General features: G+C 42.9%; 1 protein-coding gene across 2 annotated transcripts in view; it reads left to right on the top strand.

Moving 5' to 3' along the window:
- wscd2 (WSC domain containing 2) overlaps nt 1-22,070 on the top strand; it is a 543,379-nt gene that overhangs the window by 124,705 nt on the left and 396,604 nt on the right. The window contains exon 2 of one of the 2 annotated variants that reach the window (XM_048555729.2): nt 12,764-12,890. The exons of the other annotated variant lie outside the window; for it this stretch is intronic. The gene's annotated coding sequence lies outside the window, so the exon portion shown is untranslated. The remainder of the gene's footprint in view (nt 1-12,763; nt 12,891-22,070) is intronic. 2 annotated transcript variants of the gene reach the window in all.

The following is a 22,070-nucleotide window of genomic DNA, read 5'->3' as shown; positions in this document are numbered from 1 at the left end:
ACAGCATATTGCAACTTCATTGTTTTTCTGCTGAAAAGGGTTTTTTTAACAATTTCACCTTGCACACGAAAATCTCCTCAGCTTTGTGGAAGCTAATGGAAGAAATAGCAGTGAGTGCCTTGATGGATCACTGCGTTTGGGTGCCAACAACGGTCGGGTGTTCAATGTGCGATTGTTCTTCAAAGGCATCCTGACATAAAGCTGATCTTGCAATATGCTGTGGACTACTTCTTTAAAGAAAAAGGCATAACAAGCAAATCGAGAAGTAGATCAGTAGCTGCAAAGGAGACACTTGCTAAAAAAAATACAACCGGAGGCTTCAGGCATCATTTGTCTTGCCTAAAAAATACCGAGCAAACAGAGAGAATGTGTTTTTCTGATGAAATTATCCTGTCTTCTGAATCTAACACCACACAACCCAATGCAGTGCATTGTAAAACCAAAGATAATAGGAACTGCAGATGCTACATGCTGCTTGGCCTGCTGTGTTTATCCAGCTCTACACTTTGTTATCCTCCACGCTCCCCTCCAACCCCACCACACTCGGCATTTTCCCCTGAAACCGCAGGAAGTACTACACCTGCCCCCACCCCTCCTCCCTCACCCCCATCCCAGGCCCCAAGAAGACTTTGCACATTAAGCAGATGTTCACCTGCTCATCTGCCAATGTGGTAGACTGCATCCGCTGTTCCCGTTGTGGCCTCTTCTACATCGGGGAAACAAAGCAGTGGTTTGGGGACCGCCTTGCAGTCACCGACGCTCGGTCACAATAAACAACTGCACCTTTCAGTCACAAACCATTTCAACTCCCCCTACCATTCCTTAGACGACATGTCCATCATGGGCCTCCTGCAGTGCCACAATGATGCCACCCGAATGTTGCAGGAACGGCAACTCATATTCCACTTGGGAACCCTGCGGCCCAATGGTATCAATGTGGATTTCACAAGCTCAAAATCTCCCCTCCTCCCATTGCATCCCAAAACCAGCCCAGCTCATTCCCCCCCTCGCTAATGTGTTCTTCCTCTCACCTATCCTCTCCTCCCACCTCAAGCCACACCCCCATTTCCTTCCCACTAACCTAATCCTGTCCCCTTGACCTGTCTGTCCTCCCTGGACTGACCTATCCCCTCCCTACCTCCCCACCTACACTCACCTCTACCGGCTCCATCCCTGCCTCTTTAACTTGTCTGTCTCCTCTCCACCCATCTTCTCCTCTATCCATCTTCAATCTGCCTCCCCTTCTCTCCCTCTTTATTTCAGAACCCTCTCCCCCCTCCTCCATTTCTGATGAAGGGTCTAGGCCCGAAACGTCAGCTTTTGTGCTCCTGAGATGCTGCTTGGCCTGCTGTGTTCATCCAGCTCCACACTTTGTTATCACATTGTAAAACCAAGACAGCTTTATTGTGCTCAAGCTGTGCATATTAGAAGTAAATTTGGACAATTCAATTGATTATAATAGGGATTGCCCACAGCGTTGGTCACAGTAAGACAGTGGATGTATTTAAAAACAAATAAAGCTTTGCAAAGAAAGCAAAGTGTGTTATTCTGCTAAATATTGGTGGGTGTTGCTTGCACACTGCAACACGTAATTGCTTTCAGTCCTTCAACTAAAGCTGTAGGTCCCCTGAGTTTTTGCTGAGTTCTTGGGGCAGAACAAAATTGCATTGATCATTTTGGTGCAACAACTTCACAGAATTTGTTGATCATAGGATTGGACAAAATTTACTTAGCAATGAGTTGCTTTTTGACATTGTTCCTGAAATTGACCGGACGCAGGGGATGCTGTCTTCAGTTCTCTCTGAGGCCTTCTCTTTTGGAGTTTGTCTCCCTCCTGTGTGCGAATTCACCCCAGGGACCCATCCTGACAACTTCCCAGTCTTGGTGAAAACACACAGGAGGGGCGGTAGGTGAATTGACTGCAACATCGCCCAGGCAAAAAAAATCACGAGGCTGATGAAATAAGAAATGGGGCTGTTGACTTGCTCACCGAGCTGGCTTGTTTTCGTTCAGACGTTTCATCACCATGCCAGGTGATATCATCAGTGAGGCCTCCGATGAAGCAATGTTATTCTATTTCACTTGGAATTTATACTGTTCGGTCCATTATGGTGAGTAGTGTCATTTTCAGTTTTGTTCTGTGTGGGTTTGTATATGGGGTCAAATTTTATACGCCTGTTGATTGCATTATGGGTTGAGAACCATGCCTCTGGGAATTCCCATGCATGTCTATGCTTGTCTTGGGCTACTATGGTTACCTTGTCCCAGTTAAACTGATGGCCTTCACAGTCCAAGTGTACTGATAGATGGGGTCCAATTCTGTATGTTTATTGATTGCATTATAGGTCGAGAACCATGCCTCTAGGAATTCCCATGTAAATATATGAACATCATCTAGCAGCAAAATGGCATGATGAACTCTCCTTACTATCAGTACACTTGGACAGTGAAGGCCATCAGTTTAACTGGGACAAGGTAACCATAGTAGTCCAAGACAAGCATAGACATGCACGGGAATTCCTACAGGCATGGTTCTCAACCCATAATGCAATCAATAAACATACAGAATTGGACCCCATATACAAACCCATACAGAACAAAACCAGAAATGAGTGATAATGAGAACTGCAGATGCCGTAGAATTCAAGATAACAAAGTGTGGAGCTGGATGAACACAGCAAGCCAAGCAGCCTACTCACTATAACATACCGAACAGTATAAATTCCAAGCGGACTAGAATAACATCGCTTCATCGGAGGCCTCACTGATGATATCACCAGGCATGGTGATGAAACGTCTGAATGAAAACAAGTCAGCTCAGCGAGGAAGTCAACAAACTCACCCACAGCCTGAGCTACAGATCTTCGCTAAAACCGTAAAACAAGGAATGTTTACTCCATACGTGGGACAGCCTGATTTTGAAAGGGGCAGCTCATTCAATCTGGGATTCTGTCTCTCTTGCACAGGCTGCTTCAGACCCTTCATTCACAGGTACCCTCTCTCTCTCATTCTTGCTACTCCTTGAGAGACAGACTTTGTGGTTGGTGGAACGGCTAGGGTAGGGGAGAGAGAATCTACAATTGGATGGGCTGGAGGAGTTACTCTGGCAGGTATGGGGCAGGTGTGTTTGTCCAGAGGTCTTCAGTTGCCGTCTCCTGGTATCTTGCTATCTCCCAGTCTGTGGCATAGAGTAAGGATTATTTGAGGTAATTCTCTGCCACAAACCTCATCTTTGCCCACATACAAAGAAACATGCCTTCCATGTTTTTGTGTTTAAAAGAATGCTGAGCTCAAATTTAACTTCAGAGAAGCAGAATTCAAATGCCTTCCAAAAAGATGGCAATGCAATGCCGGACAAAGCTATTGATGGTCTTGTGTTAAGTTTAACTACTCCAGCACTATGCAGGAAGCTCAAATAGAAAGATGACCAAATGCTCCAAAAGCACTCCTTATTGAACCATCAAGGGCACTGGCTGAACAAATCCTCGATAACACTGATCAGTTCAAGAAAAATGTTGCCACTAGTGAACTAAGGGAAGCTTCTGATTATCAGTGGTAGCTCCACAAAAGATCAGCTGATGATCCTGGAAGTGGGTATGGTGCATGATGGGTGAAGAGGTCTTGATCACAATGTCTGTGTGATTCCATTTGGCAAACCGAGTGTTTAGTAAAGTAATGGCTCTGAAAGAGTTAATATTGGAAAAAATATATTAGGCTCCACCTCCTCTGATGATTTATTGCAGTTGGATGGTGAGAAAAAAGGGACTCGGACTCGAGATCCTAATGAGACCAAGCATGTCATCGCTGACTCCTAGAAAAGCACAATAATTATATTAATCATACCAATGTAACTTACACTTACTGTTCTCCTGCAATAAATTATGGCCTATCGTCAAAACAAGTGCCTTCTCTTGTTAACTCTCACCAAGTTGCTCATCTTCTACCATTGGTAATCATACAGGCCTGTGGACCAAGTAGAGTCATAGTCACAGAATCACACAGCATGGAAACTGACCCTTCGATCCTGCAGACCAGGTCTCCAAAACTGAACTAGTCCCATTTGTCTGTGTTTAGCCCATATGCCTCTAAACCTTTCCTATTCACGTACCCATCCAAATATGTTTTAAATGTTGTAATTGTACTCACCTCCTCCACTTCCTCTGGTAGTTCATTCCACATTCAAGCCACCTTCTGTTTGAAAAAGTTTCCCTTCAGGTCTCTTTTAAATCTTGCTCCTCTCACCTTAAACCTATGCCCCTCTTGTTTTGGACACCCCTATACTGGGATAAAGACTTTGGCTATTCACCCTATCTATACCCCTCTTGATTTTGTAAACTTCTGTAAGGTCAACCCTCAGCCTCCAACACTTAAGGGCAAATAACCCCATCTATCCAGCATCTCCCTGTTGCTCAAACCGAACAGTACATAACATATAGCATGTAAATTATGGCATATATTGTAGGAAAGAGGATTGGTGGCTGCACTTTCTGCCAACCTTTAGCCGGTAAGGGTTAGTTCACAGATTTTTAAAACAGAATGGGGGTGAGGGAGGAGGTGTGGGGGCAAGTGTAGCACTTCCTGCGGTTGCAGGGAAGGTGCCGGGTGTGGTGGGTGTTGGAGGGGAGTGTGGAGCGGACAAGGGAGTCACGGAGAGCGTGGTCTCTCTGGAAGGCAGACAAGGGTGGGGATGGGAAAATGGCTTGGGTGGTGGGGTCGGATTGTAGATGGCGGAAGTGTCAGAGGATAATGCGTTGTATCCGGAGGTTGGTGGTGTGGTGTGTGAGAATGAGGGTGATCCTCTTGGGGCGGTTGTGGCGGGGGCAGGGTGTGAAGGATGTGTTGCGGGAAATGTGGGAGACGCGGTCAAGGGCGTTCTCGACCACTGCGGGAGGAAAGTTGCGGTCCTTGAAGAACGTGGACATCTGGGATGTGCAGGAGTGGAATGCCTCATCCTGGGAGCAGATGCGGTAGAGGCGGAGGAATTGGGAATAGGGGATAGAATTTTTGCAGGAGGGTGGGTGGGAGGAGGTGTATTCTAGGTAGCTGTGGGAATCAGTGGGCTTGAAATGGACATCTGTTTCTAGCTGGTTACCTGAGATGGAGACTGAGAGGCCCGGGAAGGTGAGGGATATGTTGGAGATGGCCCAGGTGAACTTGAGGTTGGGGTGGAAGGTGTTGGTGAAGTGGATGAACTGTTTGAGCTCCTCTGGGACGCAAGAGGCGGCGCTGATGCAGTCATCAATGTAACGCCGGAAGAGGTCAGGTTTGGGGCCTGTGCAGGTGTGGAAGAGGGACTGTTCCACGTGACCTATAAAGAGGCAGGATCTTCATCAGAGAATTTAAGTTAATAACTGGGTAATTTATGATAGTGTTAAGACCAGTTATATGTCAGATTGACATTATGTACAAGCATGCTTGTTGTGAATGCTCAGGTCACACAACTCCCAACATTCTGGAATCAGTGGTGGAGCCAACACCATTTCCCAACTCTGCAGGTTGGATATCTTACAAGAACCAAGAATGTTCGTGAGGGCATCAGAAATGATCATTTATGGCTTATTTCTGTCATAGACGAGACTAAACCCCCTTCAAATGTTTCAAAGAGATAGCCTAGGCCCTATTTAAAGCAGGTGTAGGATGCTGTGTCCCAGATGTAATTTGATTGGGTACACTACTTAGCTTTAAACAAAATGCACTTTATTCTTACCCTACAGTTCAAATACAAATTTAAAAAAAATTGGAAGAACAATTCTATTGGAAAACTTAACAGAATAATGGATTATTTAACTACTAAACAGCAACTGTTCCAATATAGTAATATCTCATAAACATGCCCTTGGCAAAGGCGAATTCAGTAGAATAGATTGTCTCACATACAATTCTAGCAGCAGGAAGAGAACCCAAGCTTTTAGCTGTAACAGAGATAAGAATAACAGCTGTAACATGATCCCAGCAACTACTGAAAGCTAAACCAAAAATCCTGGTTCTGTGGGAGCCTGACTCCACCCTTGCTTACTGTTTCTATAGTTTCAACCCACAAGCTACACACCTTATTGCCTTGGAACTGACCACTCATCATCTCTGTCTCAAAAGCTCTTAAAAAACCAGTTAAAATGCACCTCTTGAAGCCATAGTATAGTTACATTTCCAATTTCCCAAACCCTCTCTGATGAAGGGTCTAGGCCTGAAACGTCAGCTTTTGTGCTCCTGAGATGCTGCTTGGCCTGCTGTGTTAATTCAGCTCCACACTTTGTCATCTTGGATTCTCCAGCATTGCAGTTCCCATTATCACCCTCAAATATGTGTCCACTTCTTCTTTAAATTATTCCAAACTAATTCCCCCCACATCCTTCCGTCTGCATACTCATCACCCTCTGTGTGAGTGAATTGTTTATATGTGTGACAAACATAAAAGATAACCTGTTTCTCCCAAGGTCAGCGTTTTTATCCTCATTTATCAATGTCTTCACTCCCTTCCTCACATTTGTAAGAATAGGTTAAAGTCTGATTTCTGAAGAAGGGTTTAGACCCGAAACTTCAGCTTTCCCGCTCCTCCAATGCTGCTTGGCCTGCTGTCTTCATCCAGCTCTACATCTTGTTATCTCGGATTCTCCAGCATCTGCTGTTCATACTATCTCTGAAACCACTTTATCTATATGTGATGCAAACTTCAAAGAATTTGATTTGATTTTACTTATTGTCACATGTACCTAAGTACAGTGAAAAGCTTTGCTTACGAGCAATACAAGCCAATCATAGTTAGCAAGGACCTGTAGATCACAGGGTGAAAAAAACTTGAACATAGGCATGCAGATTACATTGCACAGGGGTGCACGAGGCAAGATCAACATTAGCAAGCTCAGCATTATTTGAAGTTGGAGAGTCCATACATCAGTCTAATCATGGCAGGGAAGAAGCTGTTCTTTAAGCTGCTCGTGCATGTGTTCAGGCTTCTGTATCTTCTGCCTGACGGAAGAGGTTGTAGAAGATCATTACCCGGGTGAGATGGGCCTTTGATGGTGTTGGCACCAATGAGCTATGTAAATAGATTCCACGGATGGGAGTTTGGCTTCTGTGACGGTCTGGGCTGTGCACACCCACTTCTGTAGTTTCTTACAGTCCTGGGCAGAGCAGTTGCCGGACCAGGCCCTTATGCATGTGGACAGTAGGCTTTCAATGGTGCATCTGTAGAGGTTGGTGAGGGACCTTATGGACATGACAACTTTCCTGAGCTGCCTGAGGAAGGAGGCATTGTTGTGCCTTCTTGACTGTCATATCTACATGAGAAGTCCAGGACAGGTTGTCAGTTATCGTCACTCCGAGGAACTTGAAGATTCCCACCTTCTCAACCTCAGTTCCATTGATGTAGATGGGGCTGTTCTCCTCCTTTCTTTCAGAAGACAATGTTTTGTTGATGTTGAGAGAGAGGTTGTTATCGTTACATCACATCACCAAGCCCTCTATGTCCTTCCTGTATTCTGCCTCATCATTGTTTAAATCTATCCTACCGCAGTGGTGTCATCAGCAAACTTGTAGATGGTGTTTGTTCAGAGTTTGGCAACACAGTTGTAGATGTACAGGGGGTACCGTAGGGGGTTGAGGATACATCCTTGGGGTGGTCTCCAGTGTTCAGTGTTATTGTGGAGGAGGTGCAGTTACCGATCCTCACTGATTGTGATCTGTGGGTCAGAAAGCTGAGGGCCCAGTTGCAGAGGGCGGATCCGAGACCTACATTACGGAGTTTTGAGATCAGTCTGGAAGAGATAATGGTTTTGAAGGCAGAGCTGTAGTCGATGAGCAGGACTATGTACCTGAAACTCTAGGCCCTTCTGTTCTACAATACTGAACACAGCCCTACTTTCAATTGTATATGTCCTGCCTGTGTTTGTTTTACTAAAATGCACACCTTGCATTTATCCAAATTAAACTCTCTCTGCACTTTTCGGCCCATTGACCCAATTGATCAAGATCTCTTTGTAATCTTAGGTATCCTTCTTCTCTCTCTCAATAATTCCCTGGTGCATTCTCTACACGAACCTGTTGGTGAGACTTTTTTACTTTACGTTTTGCTATTTACACTATTAAGCTTAGTGTGAGATTTAGCACCTCTCCCTGGAGTCTGCTGACATGTAATCGCTCAAATCAGACTGATGTAAACTAAGCTGTTACAGCTCTGGCTGTTAACCCTTTCACCTATGGAGCTGGGGAACTGGAATGCTGGTTGGAACCAGCTAGTTACAGTTTGCTCGCATGTGTGTTTCTGATTCTAGCAACAGCACCACCTCAAAATCTGGTCCCACATTTCACATCAATAAGCTTTCAGCTGAATTGGGAGATGTATGAGCTGGAGCAATTTCAAAACAAGTATGGAGACAGACAAAACAGAGGAGGTGAGGCAGACCATTCTGTCTTCCCCCACCTAAAATCATAGCCATAGAGATATACAGCACAGAAACAGATCTCTCGGCCCAACTCATCCATGTTGACCAGATATCCTAAATTAATTGAGTCTCATTTGTCAGCATTTGGCCCAAATCCCTCAAAACCCTTCCTTTTCATATACCCATCCAGATGCCTTTGAAATGTAGTAATTGTACCAGCCTCCACCACTTCCTCATTCCAAACACACACCATCCTCTGCACGAAAAAGTTGTCCCTTAGGTCCCTTTTAAATCTTTCCCCTCTCACCTTAGTTTGGCTATACTACAACAACAACATTGCTTTTGTTGACCGCTACTTCAAGGCTGAACAGCTTTCTGAAAGACTCATATTGGATTTTCCTTTTTTTTAATCTTTGGTGACATCCAGACTATTTTACTCTTTATCTTGATGAGACCGTGACAGCTGATTAATGATTGGAAAGGAGAGCTGACAATGGAGAATAAAGAATCATGTCAGAGTGTAACATTTCCCTGATAGGGGTGGTGATGGCCAAGTGGTATCATTGCTGGACTGTTAAACCAGAGATGTTTGTAATTTTATGCGGACTTAGGTTCAACTTCTGCCACAGCAGAGGATGGGATTGAATTCTGTAATAATCTTGAGTTAAGAATGTAATGATGACCATGAATCCATTGTCAGTTGTTGGAAAAGCCAATCTGGTTCACTAATGTCCTTTAGGGAAGGAAACCGCCATCCTTACCCGGTCTGGCCTACATGTGACTCCAGACCCACAACAATGTGGTTGATTTTTAACTGCCCTCTGGGCAGTTATTGCTGGTTTAGCCAGCAATGCCCAATGCTATGAAAGAATGTTAAAAACAGATAAGAAAAACCCATTGGATAAACACAGCAGGTCTGGCAGCATTGGTAGAGGGAAAAAAATAGTTAACATTTCGAGTCCAGTGACCCTAAAAAGGGTTCTGATTGTTTCAGATTGGCAGCATTCACAGTTCAGTGTGTTTATTTGAGTGTAATACTTCCTTTTCGTTTCACAGCAGATATCATTTCATGGGAGTACTTCCTGGATTGCTCAGCACACTGTTCAGCGAATCGATCAACAATGCCACTGCTGAAGCTTTTCAGGAGAATTTATCCCTGAGTACAACATTCTCTTTATAATTTAGAGTTACACTAAAAAATTTAGAGTTACTCCCAATTTGGGAGCAAATTGGCTGCTGTGTTTCCTACATTTGAATGGTGACTGTGTTTCAGAAATTGCTTTGTTCATTGTACAGTATGTTGCAATGTCCTGCTGTCTTGCAAAGCATTTTGCATTTACAAAGTCATACAGTGATACAGCATGGAAACAGAAGTTATGGTCCAACATGCCCATGCTGACCATAATCCCAAACTAAACCACCTGCTCTTGGCTCGTATCCCTCCAAACATTTCTTATTTTTGCACTTATCCAGATGTCCTTTAAAAGTTGTAATTACCCGCAGTCACCACTTCCTCTGGAAGTACATCCCACATATGAACAAACTTGCTGTGTAAGAAAAATTGCCTCTCATGTCTTTTCTTAAATCTTTCTTCTCTCACCTTAAAAAATATGACCCCTAGTCTTGAAATTCCCCATCCTAGGGAAAAGACACCTGCCATTCACCTTATTCATACCCATCATGATTTTATAAACTTCTGTCAAGTCATCTCTCCACCTCCTACACTCCTGTGGAAAAAGTCCCAGTCTATCCAGCCTCTCCTTTTAACTCAAACCCTCTGTTCCTGGCAACATCCTGGTAAATCTCTTCTGAGCCTTCTGCAACTTAATAATATCCTTCCTATATCTGGGCAACCAGAACTGGACACAATACTCCGGAAGAGATAATGGGAACTGCCCGGACTGACCTACCCCCTCCCCACCTCCTCACCTATACTCTATCCACCTACCTTCTCCTCTATCCATCTTCGGTCCGCCTCCCCCCTCTCCCTATTTATTTCAGAATCCTCTGCCCGTCCTCCTTTCTGATGAAGGGCCTAGGCCTGAAATGTCAGCTTTTGTGCTCCTGAGATGCTACTTGGCCTGCTGTGTTCATCCAGCTCCACACTTTGTTATATTCCAGAAGAGGCTTTTTTTATACATATGATATAAGATATACACCTCTTTTGTTTAGAATGTCTTTTATTCTGTATTATCCGCAACTTGACATTATCAAGTTTCTTCTGAAGTAAAAATAATTGATAATAATGAATTGTCTTCTGAAGAAGCCAGGTTGCAGTGGAAATATTAACCCTATCTCTCTCCAAAGACATGCTGACTTTCTACAGCATTAACAGCATTTGTTTTCTACTGTGTTGCCTACGTTTGTAGTGAAGTTCAATATGTACCTCACCTGAAGGGCCTATCTTGCTGAGTTGGCTGGACAGCTGGATTGTGACACTAACAGTGCAGATTCAATTCCTGCACTTGCTGAAGTTACCATGAAGATGTAACCTTTACAGTCTCATTCTTTATGTGAGGTGCAAGTGACCCTCAGTTAATTAGAGAGTGTGACAGTAGTGACTTTATCTTCACTTGTATATTTCAAGCATTTAACGTGGCTCTATTTGGGACCATGGAACTTTTTTTTTAAATAAACCATCAGTCATCTTTTGTGTTTGTGAATACTGTTGCTGCTGTTCTCTGCACTACACCAATAATCATCATTGAGATAAATTCAGTGATAGATATGTCCAAAGGAAGAAGTATAATGGTAGCATTTAATTTTACATTCGATGGAATTGTATGAACTTGGTGTGTCTGAAAATTTACAGTGATAACTGGGATACCTGCACGCACTTTAATCTGGGAACATTTCCAATCTAACTAAAATAGTTAGTGCAGAATATATTGTGGTTCCATGTGCCACATTAATTTCTTTGTGCCAGTTAATGCTCTGATAATCATAGGAACATGAGAGCAGAAGCAGCTCATTTGCCCCTTCGAACCTGCTTTGTAATTCAGTGAGATGATGGGGAAGTGACGATGTTGTGGAAATGCCATTGGACTATTATTTCAGAGCACCAGGCAAATTTTCTGGGGCACAGGTTTGAATCCCACCATAGCAAATTGTGAAATTTCAATTCAATAAAAGCTGGAATGTATGTAACAACTGATGATTTTTTTAAAATCTGCCTCACAAGTGTCCTTTAGGGAGGGGAATCTGTTATCCTCACCTGGTGTGGCCTACATGTGACTCCATTCCCATAGCAATCTGGTTGACTCTTAACAGCCCTCTGAAATGGCTGAGAGCTTCAAGTAGTTCAATGGCATTGGGGCCAAATTCCAGCCTTGAGGTATGGAGAAACAGTCCACACCAGCCAATTTCGCTTGAGTATAAAGTCACTGAACTTGAAGGAATGTCAAGGGTTGGAAATTAAAAGGGGTGTGAAATGGTGCTCAGATTTACTAATTGTGCAAAGATGCACACATTTAGCAGTGGCCCACACTAAAATGCTAAGGGCTGGGCTGTTGACAATGTGCTTGGATTGAATTGCCATGCTGTGCATCTTTGGAAAGTGGTTCTTAGTTTGCTCACATCTTCATAGTGAAGGTCGCTTAACCGCCATGCAATACAAAGGGATAGGGCATCACCTTCAACATTCAACAACCTGTACTCAAAGCCCCAATGGAATTCAAACTCTGGAAAGGTGCAACATACAAACATAAGAAACAGGAGCACAATTCATCCTTTGGAGCTTGCTGTAACATTCACTAAGGTCATGACTGATTTGTTTGGGGTTTTGAAATCTACATTTCCACCTTCTATGATTCCACACGAATCTAACAGCCTCTGGAAAATAAATATTTACGATGCCATTTTCACTACCGTCAAAAGCAGGGAGTTCCAAAATCACAAAGCCCTCTGTGTGAAAAAAGTTCTCATCTTGGTCCTTAAAGAGTGACCCCTAAATTCCATGCTTCCTTCTTCTGGACTGACCCACAAGATGTATATGCTTTCCTTGGATGCTTTGTTAAGACCTCTCAGGATTTGCCCCTCTCTCTACTAAACTCTGTTGAAAACAAGCCTAATCTGTCCAACTTATCCTCATAACACAACCCACTCATTCAAAGGATCAATCTAATCTATCTATTAGTAATCTATCACTCTTGTGCAGAATCAAAATAACCTGTTAGTTCTCCATTCTATCATGTCTTTTATCACCTCAATGGATGCAGCTTAGATATTATCATTCACCTCTCCCAAATCTGCTAGATGGGGGCACCCATTAAATTCATCTCTCAAAACAGTCACATCAACTGGACTTTCAGTATTTATTCTCAATTTTTCTCTCCTTTTGACAACTTTGCAAAATCGAGTTAAAATTCTCTTTTTATTTAAAGTGCAGAGCTGCGAAAACTGACGTGAAAGAAAACCAACAGAGCTGACATTAGCCTGAGGCCTTTTCTGAAGTGTGGATGAATGTCACGAGCAATTGAAACTGAGATGAGGCTAGAGCTGGCTGTGACTGTGAGTAACTATCGATGGCTTTAATTTTGCAATATTGGGAGGATCTTGCCTGTGACCTTCCCTTACCAACTTGGCTAAACAATTGCTGTCATGTTTACCTTAAACAATTAAAACACCAGCCCAGGGCAGCAGGATTTCAATGGGTCCAGATTTTTATGGTTGTGAAATTTCCAAAGTTGTCACCGGTTTCTGGAAACTGACAGTGAGCCCTGAATTCGGCAATTGTAAAATTCAATGTGCAGATCCAGAAGCTGCTGTCAGTAATTACCTGCTCCTCCCGATGGTGCAAGTTGCTTTCTTATTCTTTCATTATATGTGAACTGAACTAGCAAGCCCAGTAGTTGTTGCTCTTGAGAAGGTGATAGTGAGCTGCTTTCTTGAATAGCTGTCATCCTTTTTTGTAGGGACACTCTTAGTGGAGGTTCTTCCAGGATATTGAAGGCACAGTGATATAGTTTTAAGTCAGGATGGTGTGTGACTTTCAGAGAAATTTACAAGTGGCTGCGTTCACATGCACCCATTGTCCTTCTCCTTCTGGCTGATAGAGGTGATAGGCCAGGCAGATACTATCAAATAAGAGATAACACAGTGTGGAGCTGGAGGAACACAGCAGCCAGGCAGCATAAGAAGAACAGAAAAGCTGACATTTCAGGTTGGGACCCTTCTTTAGAAAAATGCTATCAAATAACAAGTTGACACGGTGCAGCTTGTATATAGTACACACTGCTGCTACTATGTGTCAGTTTAGGGTTAAGTAAACATCAAGATTATTGGATGGAGTGCAGATGCAGCAGGTTGCTTAGTCCAAGATGGTGCTGTTTGTTTTTGAACGTCACCATAACCTTGAATGATGTCTCAGCAGATGACAGTTGTAATAAGTCTCTGAAGTGAGGAGAACTTTCCCACTTCAAGATACAATATAGCTGTTAAAACCTCTGAAAATACACTTTATTTATAGTGTGCAGCCTTCTCTTTTCTTCATTCATTCATGGGACAAAGACATCACTAACCACCCCAGGATTTATTGCCTGCCCTTGACTACCCAGAAACAAAAGCAGAAATTGCTGGAAAAGCTCAGCAGGTCTGGCAGCATCTGTGGAGAGAAAGCAGAGTTAATGTTTCGGGTTCAGTCACCCCTCCTTAATTACCCAGGGGGCAGTTGAGAGTCAACCACATTCCTGTGGGTCAGAAGTCACATATGGGCCAGATCGTCAGCAGATTCCATCTCCAAATGGGTGTTAATGAACCAGAGGGGTTTTTACAACAACCAATACTAGTTACATGATTATCATGAAGCCAGCTTTTCATTTTAAGTTCCAGATTTGTATTGAGTTCAAACTTCACCATCTGCCATGGTAGGATTCTCAAACCCATAACCCCTGAAATGTGAGTATAGTGACATTACAACTAGGCCACCACTTCCACAGTAAACTTGGCTTATAAGAGTATAGTAAGTCATTAGTATTGCTGAACAAGCTCTCTGCCCTGGAAGCCCAAGACGATAAGTATGTCATATTAACTGGAAAGAATTTCATAATATTTTAAGACAATAACAACTTTTTTACAGTTTACACAGCTTATGATGTTTCTGCTTCTAGTGCATATGACTCAGTCTATGTTTTGTTTCCTGTAGAAGCTCTGATAATTGGGTAATAATCAGTATATTTTATTTCCTGGGCTACTGTCTGTGAGAATACTTCAATGAGGTTAACTAATTACACTGTACGAGGATATCAATATCATTAGAAACTTGGAGAGCCTTTGACTAAAATGAATGCCAAAGAGATCTTTGATTTCTGAAGAAGGATGTCAACCTGAAACGTCAGCTTTCCTGCTCCTCTGATGCTGCGTGGCCTGCCGTGTTCATCCAACTGCACACTGTGTTACGCCAAATGGATCACATTGCGGGCAGTTTTGTCTTAGGTCAGAGGTGAACCCCCATCCCTCTGTCTATAACTACAATCCTGGTCATTTCTACCCGCTTTCCAGATGTCAGCCATGTTACTTTAGGAGATTGGGCTGTAATGTAGTTTTCCTCGGGTAAAACATCACTGCCAGTATGATACGATCTGAGCACTTCCTTCATATGCTAATCAATCCAACATATGGTTGGTAAAATTCTAGAATCCATTATTAAGGATGAGATTCCTAAATTCTTGGAAGTGCAGGGTCAGGTTAGAACAAGTCAGCATGGATTTAGTAAGGGGCGGTCATGCCTGACAAACCTGTTAGAATTCTTTGAAGAGGTAACAGGTAAGTTAGACCAGGAGACCCAGTGGATGTTATCTATCTAGACTTCCAAAAGGCCTTTGATAAGGTGCATCACGGGAGGCTGCTGAGCAAGGTGAGGGCCCATGGTGTTCGAGGTGAGCTACTGGCTTGGATTGAGGATTGGCTGTCTGACAGAAGGCAGAGAGTTGGGATAAAAGGCTCTTTTTCAGAATGGCAACCAGTGACAAGTGGTGTCCCACAGGGTTCAGTGTTGGGGCCGCAGCTGTTCACTTTATATATTAATAATCTGGATGAAGGTACTGGGGGCATTCTGGCGAAGTTTGCTGATGATACAAAGATGGGTGGACAGGCAGGAAGTACTGAGGAGGTGGGGAGGCTGCAGAAAGATTTAGACAGTTTAGGAGAGTGGTCCAGGAAATGGCTGATGAAATTCAATGTGAGCAAATGCAAGGTTTTGCATTTTGGAAAAAAGGATACAGGTATGGACTATTTTTTAAACAGTGAGAAAATTCATAAATCAGAAGTACAAAGGGATCTGGGAGTGTTGGTCCAGGATTCTCTAAAGGTTAACTTGCAGGTAGAGTCCGTGATTAAGAAAGCGAATATAATGTTGTCGTTTATTCAAGAGGGTTGGAATATAACAGCAGCGATGTGCTTCTGAGGCTTTATAAAGCTCTAGTTAGGCCCCATTTAGAATACTGTGTCCAATTTTGGGCCCCACACCTCAGAAAGGACATAGTGGCACTGGAGTGTGTCCAGCATAGATTCACACAGATGATCCCTGGAATGGTAGGTTTAATGTACGATGAACAACTGAGTATCCTGGGATTGTACTCATTGGAGTTTAGAAGGTTGAGGGGAGATCTAATAGAAACTTCCAAGATAATGTATGGCTTAGAAGGGGTGGATGCTGTGAAGCTGTTTCCGTTAGGTGGGGAGACTAGGATCCGTTGGCACAGCCTTAAAATTAGAGGGGGTAAATTTAAAACGGAAATGAGGAGACATTTCTTCAGCCAGAGAGTGGTGGACCTGTGGAATTCATTGCCGCAGTGGAGGCCGGGACGTTAAATGCCTTCAAGGCAGATATCGATAAATTCTTGATCTCACAAAGAATCAAGGGCTATGGGGAGAGTGCAGGGAGGTGGTGTTGAAATGTCCATCAGCCATGATTAAATGGCAGAGTGGACTTGATGGACTGAATGGTCTTACTTCCACTCCTATGTCTTATGGTCTTATGGTCTTATATACTATGAAATCTGGGTTCTTGTTGAGACAGATGTCTTGAAGTTTATTAACAACACCAACTATGTACACTGATATGATACTACACACTTACCTGTAGTTCAGTTTCTGTGCTTATATTACTGTTACATTTGAAGCATAACTGATTGGTTGACTAACAGACCAACTGCCAAGCATCAGAGGAGCAGGAAAGCTGATGTTTTGGGCCCAGACCTGAAACATCAGCTTTCCCGCTCCTCTGATGCTGCCCGGCCTGCTGTGTTCATCCAGCTCTGCACCGTTTTACCTCAGACTCCAGCATCGGCAGTTCCTACTATCTCAGACCAACTGACGAGCTGCTTTTAACTGACTGATTGATTAACGAAGACTAAGATGGATGCAGTTTTTGTAGAGTATCAAGAGATGCCAGTTAGCTGTACTAAAGTTATAGTGCGTTTTTGAGATCTGTGCAATATTATAACAGACTGAGGGATTGGTTGGAAAATTCTGGAGATAACTGTTATCACTAGGGCAGCACCTGCAACTCCCCTTGGTGATGGTTTTGAGAAATGTGCAAACTGTCCTATCAATTGTGTGTGATGCATGGTTTTGGAGAGATTGAAAGTAAGAAGGATTGAGAACAGGAAAGTACTTTATAGAAAGAAACTTTTTAAACTTTATGCTGGCTCAAGCCTGATGTATGAGCCGAAACAATGAATGTCATCATGGTGTTGAATCATGCAAAGACCTGACTTTCACCCCAACACATGAGCGTTGTTTCCTTCATTACAACAGAACTACTTTCAAAAAGTACTTAATGAGTTGCAAAGCATTTGCTGACATTCTGACGTTGTGGAAGACTCTATATTAATAGTAGTCCCTGTTTCTTTCCCTTTCTGTTTATAGCAGGAGCAACTGCACAAACGCCAGAACAAGGATCCATTGCTGATCCTCAATTTTGCCATTCTCGATACATCACAAAGCACCCATCCACTAGACCCTTGTACCAACTCAATTCTGCCATCGAATCATATCGAATTGAAACAGACACTTCAGTCCAACCAATCCATGCCAACCATAATCCCAAACTAAACTAGACTCACCTGTCTGCACTTGGCCATGAATATCCCTGACCTCAGGAGCTGATTTCCTCAGTCAGTAATGCATTTGCTAACTGGGGCACTGATTATTATGAGAACTTAGATTTATATAGCACCTTTAATGGAATGAACCAACCCGAGGCACTTCGTAGGAGCAGTGTAAAACAAAGTAAAAGGAAGATATGTCTTTTTATATGCTTCAAAGGTATAAAACACATTATGAAGACAGAAACTGCAAAGGCCTAGTTTAGCTTCTGACATTTCAATGTTTGGCGGTAGTTATCTTCTTGTTAGGTGAGAAGCTCCCTCCTTAGAATTCGGAGAGATAGTCATCTCAGCTGTACGCAGACTGGGCAGTTCCTTCAGAAACGGAAGGCTGTGTGGCCCCTAAAGACATAGAAATGATGCACCCTCTCCGACATTCTGACAAAATTGCAAAATTAGCCAGAAAGGGTCTGTCTCTGCATTGGTTAATTCACAGGAAGTCTTTTTTTTTGCACAGCAAGAATGGCCAATAACAAACCTGAGGACGTAAAGGCCATTTCTTTGTGTTCAATTCACAAATAGACTTCCTTGATGTATGTGTTGAAATCATGGCTTCGGGGCTTGTGTACAGCAATGAGAAAGTGATAGCCTTTCACTGAGCTAATATATTTATCTCTTCTGTCAGCGTAATGCACTTTATTATTCTTTGCTGTTGCCGTAGGAGAAGTGTAACACAATACTGATATGAAAGCGTTTTGCCAGTCCTCAGGGGTGAGCTCCAATTTAAAATGTAGCTTAAGGAGGCAAATAGTGACTCTAGTGGTAAAAGGCTGACCCTATTTCTGATTTCTTTCATTTTCAAGGAATAGATGGGGCTGTCACAATTTACCTTCCCTCTTTTACATACAATTATAAAAAGAGCGTTCACTTTGTGTAATGATCGGTTTTGCTGATGAGGATAGGAAACCAAAACTCAATTCTTTTTCGGTCTCAAGAGTTCCACTGAAGAAATCTCATCTTACACAGATTGTGGTTTGTGGCCCTCTTGATGTTTCCATTTCCGAGGGATTTGCACCGTTACTTCAAAGGGGAAAAAAGTTGAATATGTCTCCGTTGGACAATTTGGAGAACTTTGGGTGACCCAAAGAAAGGTTTCAGGATGAAACAGGCTATGCACAAATTGTTCACCACAGCAACACATTGAGATACAGGTTTAAAAAGAAGAAAGCATTCAGATTAAGGAAGGCAGTGAAACCTTCTCCAATCACCAGATTGCAGGACATAAGAAAATTAGATGTTGAGAAGGAAATACAAACTTTGAACTGACTATTCATCTCTTCTTCCTCAACATCACCTGCTCTGTGCTCTATCCATTTTTTGTTAATTTCCTGAGAATTCAACCAACCATTGGCTTGAATATACACAATTAAAATGCTTCCTGAAGAAAACCATGGATATTATAAGCTCAACATAATTATTGATACTTAGTTGGAAAGGAAAGGAATAAAGAGAGATAAAGAGAGGGGCTTTGGCATAGTGTTAATGCCCCTAGGTTTGTAATCCATGTTACGCTAACATGAGATAAGTCTCACCGTAGCAGATGTGCGATTTTTATTCAATGAAAAAGTCTGGAATCAAAACCTAGACCAGTAGCAACAAAAGCCACAAAAACCCATTTAGTTCACCAAAGCCCTTTAGAGAAGGAAGCCTGTCGCTCTGAATTGTCTACATGTGACTCCAGACCCACTGCAATGTGGTTGATTTTTAATTGCCTTTTGAAATGATCTAACAGTTCAAGGGCAAGGCTCGGATGATGATACCCACATCCAATGAGTATGCTTAGACGGCAAGGCACAAAGGTGAAAATAGATAGGTTCAAAGATTCAAAGCTCAAAAGAGATTCTCTATTCTGAGCTTAGAGTAAGTGGTAGCCTTCCCTTTCCAGTATCAACTATTTTTGAGGGTGCTTAGAATGAATTCAGGAACCTCAGAGAGGCTTTTTCAGTTCAGAAGCATTGGAGGGAGGTGTGTAATTCCCCCGATGGCTACTCCTGGTAACATTCAATATTTATTACCTCTACTAGGCGCAGGGTAATCAGGTTGATCAGGTTGGGACGGCACGGTGGCTCAGTGGTTAGCACTGCAGCCTCACAGCGCCAGGGACCCGGGCTCGATTCCAACCTCAGGCAACTGTCTGTGTGGAGTTTGTACATTCTCCCCATGTCTGCGTGGGTTTCCTCTGGGTGCTCCGGTTTCCTCCCACAGTCCGAAGATGTGCGGGCTCGATGGATTGGCCATGCTAAATTGCCCGTAGTGTTCAGGGGCGTGTGGGTTATAGGGGGATGAGTCTGGGAGGGATGCTCCAAAGGGCGGTGTGGGCTTGTTGGGCCGAAGGGCATGTTTCCACACCGTAAGGAATCTAATATAATCTAATCGAAAGGCAATCTTAATTAGCCTTTGCATTGTTATGGTCTCATCTGGTGACTAATGGTGAAAGTAGCACCAGCATAGACTACCAACAGAAGCGGCACTGTCCTTTGATAACCAGACGGTTCACTGCATATTTGCAATAAGGAAAACGACATTTGATCAGAGAGAATAACTAGATCTCAGGGAGCTGGTAGTGATATATCTAGTCCCTCTGAAACTAAGATCAGAACTTGTGTCTCCACCCCAGTCAGTGTAGAGTAGGTGCTGCCAATAGAACATGAGCATTAACTACTTCAGAACTGTAACTTTGTATAACAGGAGATTGAGTCCAACCTCGCACTCCTCAACACCTTCAAGAAAACAGGAAGAGAGACAAAGGGAGGCTGAAAAAGAGCAGTTTACATTTTCTCTAAATTATGCCAGAAATGGAATGAAAAAGGACAGTTCAGGCTGCAGTCCTGCTTACATGGTTTGACAGGAATGTGATAGAGTTCTACACGTGAGGCTTTTAAAGAAGAGTTGCAAATTGGCTCAGCAACAGAAAGCAGAAGGTGATGATAAATGGAGACAGTTCTACCAAGGGAGCATTGACTGGCATAGATCTTCAGTGAGCTATTTCAGGCTCGAGATGGACTTGCAGTCACATGCACCGTTCAAACCTTTGCAGTATAATGTTTCAAAATTAGCTGATAATGCCAAGTGGTGTGGTTTGGTGCCCAAAGTCAAGAAGATTGATCGCATTGAAACTGAAGGAAAAACATTAAGTTAAGGAGTTCTGAAGAATTGTAATGTAAATAATTATGAGATAACAGGATAAAACGTGTGTGGGTGCTGGTGCTTGCGCATATGCGTGTATGTGTGCATGTGTGTATGTGTGTGTGTGCGGGCGTGCATATGTGTGTGAATGCGTGTGTGCGCGCGTGTGTGCATGTGTGTGCGTCTGTGTGCATGTGTATGTGTGTGCATGTGTGTGTGCATGTGTGTGTGCATCTGTGTGTATATGTGTGTGTGAATGCATGTGTGTCTGTGTGTCTGCGTGTGTGTGTGTGTACGTGTGTTTGTGTGCATGTGCGTGTGTGTGTGTGTGTACGTGTGTATGTGTGTGCGAATGCACGCTCATGTGCGTGTGTGTGTGTGTACGTGTGTGTGTGCGCCTGTGTGTGTACATGTGTATGAATGCATGTGTGTGTGAGTACGTGCGTTTGTGTGCACGTGTTTGTGTGCATGTGTATGTATGCGCCTATGTGTGTATGCGTGTGTGTGTGTGTGAATGCGCATGTGTGTGTGTGTTTGTGTGTGTGTGCGCGTGCACATGTACGAGAGTAAGTCAACCCATTGGCCAAAAGGAAGATGTTACTAACATCGGCAACTTAAATGCAAGGATGAATTCTGATTGCTTGTTCATTCTTTCATGTAATTGACAGGGATGTTATAAAATACGTCTGGGATATTGGGGCACTCCTGCTGTGAAGGGATGATTAATCAAACGCAAGAACAGACTAACAAACAGCACGAGTGATTGCGATCTAAAACCAAGCTGTGGGAATAGGTTGGTAGAATTGAGTTCTAGCAGGAGAAAAGAACATTTAAAGACGCTGTGATCCAGCTCTTTGAACATTGACAGGGTTTAAAAATTGGACTGCCTGTAGAACACTTCACCAACTGAGTAGGCCACATGAGGAAGTTAAGATGTAATAAAGTGAATCTGAAAGGTTTGTTTAGCTTTTCTTTAGAATAGTGAATATGTGGGATCGGACTTACACCAAGAACAGTTAACCAGTGTTAAAGTTAAATCTAAAATTATGCTGAAAAGTAACCAAATCAGAGATTGCCTGGAATTCAGAGACAATTATAAATACAAAAGCCTTCAGAATGCATTGTGCACCGAATTCTCTGTCTTCTTGGAACTCAGTCATAGGAAATATCATCATGGATAATCTTGGGATCAGGTTGGAATCCTGAAGACTTATTTTACACAGTGATTAATTTCTTGGAGGCTCAGTTTATTATTATTCATTCTAACAGGCAGTTAAGCGGAAAATGGCCGAGGTGGACCAAAACTTTCATTGCATCACAATGTTATCACCATCAATGGTGATAACATTTTTTTAGAACTTGTTTCTCTCAAGTTCCATACCTGCTATCCCTGGTATCTTTTGCATCTGTACATGTTTGCAGTGAAGTCAAATATTCACATTGCTTCCAGGAATCT

This window comes from Stegostoma tigrinum, chromosome 26 (assembly GCF_030684315.1).
Source record: "Stegostoma tigrinum isolate sSteTig4 chromosome 26, sSteTig4.hap1, whole genome shotgun sequence".
Classification (NCBI taxonomy): domain Eukaryota; kingdom Metazoa; phylum Chordata; class Chondrichthyes; order Orectolobiformes; family Stegostomatidae; genus Stegostoma; species Stegostoma tigrinum.
Note: the sequence above shows the minus strand (reverse complement) of the source record. Positions and strands in the feature narration are given on the sequence as shown.